Genomic DNA, 3,558 nt, shown 5'->3' with positions numbered 1-3,558 from the left:
TCTACTGGGACGCCCACCATCAGAGAGTTCGTCGACGCCCTGACTACCAAGATGGAGAAGACAGAAGAGACCACCCCATGGCAGCACATCAGGGACATGCTGCAACAGCCAGTCCCCAGACTCCGTCCCCAGATGGCTGACTGACCTACTACTAACCACCAAACATGTACAGGTAGCTGAGCTACTAGGGCAGATGGCCCACAGTTGACATCAAGTCATGACACCAGCAGGTGTCGACACTATGAAGAAGAGAGTCAAAAAGACCCAGTCACAACCTCTGCTGAGACTGAATTCCCCAATTAAGATAAAGCAGTCAAACTGATGTTGATATTGCCTTTCTCCAATAATTCAGTCTAAAGAGTGTTTAGTGACCTGAAACTCTGCAAAACCGCACACAGGAACCAGCTAAAAACAGCAACAGTTGTTGCTTTAATGGCAACCAAAGAAGACATTGCGAACAATAATGGATGTGCACAGTTTTTGCCATCACAGAAGATGCTCAAAGCAAACAATTGGAAATGAAAGTTTAATGTAGTCAGTTAATTTAAATGTAAAATCTCATTTATTAACTTTTGTTACAAGTACCACAATAATAGTGTAAATATTTTACACTAGTGGCCTAAAACATAAACAAACACTAAAAAATGAAACAATATTATTTTAGTGTTATCCTTAACGTCCACTAAAACATCCCTTTAACGTCCTACGGGACTTAAAAGTCCCGTCTAATAAAACCATCTAAATGTTTATTTTGCATTGGAAAGGCAACGCCATTCAATTGACCTCAGGGACTGGCAAGTCCATGTTTTTGTGAATTTTAGAGTGGTTTCTTGTCGCTGCTGCCAAATAGCACTGATTCCCCCAACATCTAGTTTGTTTTCATGGTGATTGTGTGGCCAGTACATGTGAGTTTTGCTCTTAAGTCCTATGGATATACCTTAGTGCCAACTAAGGTACAAGCAAAGTCAACAAAAATACGGTGGAGCGAGTAAAACGTAAAAGAAGAACTGATGATTATACATCTTCAATACTGGAAATAGAGAAAAAAAAACTTGAAATTTTGAGTCAAAAGAGGAATGATAAAGCAGGAAAAGAGGATGACGATGAACATTTACTCTTCTTCAAAACATTGTTGCCACACGTCAGGAAGATTAAACCAGAGCAAATATTAACTTTCCGTGGTATGGTTCAGAACTTAGTTCAGGACTTAGCATACCCAATAAGTTACGTACAGATGCATCAAGCAGAAGCAATGTCAACGCCGCGCAGTGCAACCCCATACTAATTGTTATTTCAGTATAACTAAGTAAGAATCATGCCATACTGTGTTTAGGATGATTCTTTGGACCTTCTTTAAATATGAAAATTATGTTTGTTTTAGGTCCTGCCGAGGGAGTATTTCATACGTGCAGAACACCCACAAGTATATTCATAAAGACTATCAACCCAATAATTGAGCAAATAGTGTACCAAAGTAATTAGTATGCTTCACGACAAGGTAAAGTCTTGAACATGGATTAAAATGAACTGTTATCTTTCATAGGCATTCATGTGATACAATGTCTTACAGAGTTGGAAGACTTCTGGTCAACTAGCCCGGACTTGGGATCAACACTCGTATCAAACACCATGACTCGTAATAGATTAGATTCAATTTTTAAAAATCTCCACATTAACAACAAAAATTCGATGCCGAAAGACTGAAACGACCAGCTATAGAAGATAGGGCCAATGATTGACACTTTGAATGATCAATTTATACTAATGTATAACGTAAATAAAACTGTTTCAGTGGAAGATTCTATTATACTCTTCAAGGGTCGATCAACATTGAAGCAGTACAACCCAATTAAGCCCACCAAGCGTGGCTATAAACTATGGTGTCTCGCAGACAAAAAGGATTTATCGCTCAGTTTGAAGTTTACCAGAGAAGCATGGTAAGCTAGGACAGGCTGATGGAGTTGACGCTGTGCCCGTTGAATGTGCGATGAATGGGCAGGTTGTATTACGATTTGCAAAACCAAACTGGAACACAATTAATTATTGAAGTATATTTTGATAACATTTACACGTCCCTGCCCTTACTTGAAAAACTAAAGAAAGAACATATTTTGGCATGTGGAACATGTGACAGTGAATTTCAAATTTCCCGCGAGATAAGTAAATCGCAGATCTGTCGTGGAGTACGTCAGGCGCCACCGTCATTTAGCGACCTCCCCACCACGACCTTGAGAAGGGAAGGAGCTCTAGGAGGTGACCAGATGACATTCAGTGCCATACCGTCTAGTAATCAAGTTGTAAATTTTCGTTTGTGTCGTAAGTGAGTGTAGTGTCGACGATTACCGACGGGGGCATATTTCCATATGGGTAAGTGTCCCTCCAAAAGTCGTAAGTTTTAATTCTTTGACAAACTCAGATTTTAATGTCAATTTTCTCCAAGTTTGTCTCGATTTTAATTTCCCAGTATCGAGTCCATAAAGTATCGAACGTTCTAACCCTCGGTTAGAGGCATATTTCTCACCTCGAGACTCTAAATTCTTTTAGAAATTTTACATCTTATAATCGAGCGGAGGCATCTGTCTCGTCGGTTCGATTATAAAAAGGTCCTCTTAATTTCAAGTAAGAAGTCATTTTGGTTTAGTTTTTGTAAAATGAAAAGTCAGTGAAATTTTATTTCAGAGTATTCCATTTTGTTTTTCCGTAGGTTAAGAAGCGAGGATAAAGTATAATTTTATTTTCAGAGAGTGTTATTGTATCCTGTATCCATCAATTTGAAGTCCCCTTTAGAATTGCTATTTAATATTAGTAGTATTCTAATAACCCAAAAAGTGTGTAATTTATCAAGTTGCGGGTTGTGTTCCGTGTGGGGTAATTATCTCGCATGGCGACACGTTTATAGAGAGTGTTAGGTTATCGTTTATTCTTTAATTTAAAGCCCCTTTTGATTTTGATCTTATTTGTGTATTTTAAGGTCCCGCGAAGAATTTAGATGAAATGTTGTCTTACGCGTAATATTCCGTGTGAGGTATATGTCTCGCATAGTAATATTACCGTACGTTTGAGATCAATCTGGCTTAACGCAATGAGTTAATTAGGCGTTTAGTCGTAAGGTCGAGCTAATTTTCCTCAATATTTTGTCTCCGAAGTGCGGTGACCTTTTGGGTAATTTTTACGTGTTAATCCGCGTGAGGCACATGTCTCGCGCGTCGATAGTCTATTCAAATTAATTACACCCGCCTTCAGATTAATTGACGTATCAAGTTGTATGGGGCATTTGTCTCGTACGACACAATTTGTAAATATAAGTTTTTATTGAATATCGGGAGGGGCATCTGTCTCTTCACGAAATTTAATTTATCATTCACCTTGTAAATGTAACGATTCATTGTGTATCTGTTACCTTGAGATACCGCTTTACATATGATAAAGTGTTACGATTCACCCTGAGGTGTGAAGTGTGTAGTGTAGGTTTGGTGCGAGAAAGGAGCACGTTCCAACAAACTGTATATCGTTCTGATTGAGTACCTATAGTTTGAAACACCTTTCAGTGTATATATT

This window comes from Macrosteles quadrilineatus, unplaced genomic scaffold (genome assembly GCF_028750875.1).
Source record: "Macrosteles quadrilineatus isolate MER2022 unplaced genomic scaffold, UCM_ALF_1.0 Scaffold_18__1_contigs__length_3160703, whole genome shotgun sequence".
NCBI classification, from domain to species: Eukaryota; Metazoa; Arthropoda; class Insecta; order Hemiptera; family Cicadellidae; genus Macrosteles; species Macrosteles quadrilineatus.
This window is presented reverse-complemented; position numbering follows the sequence as displayed.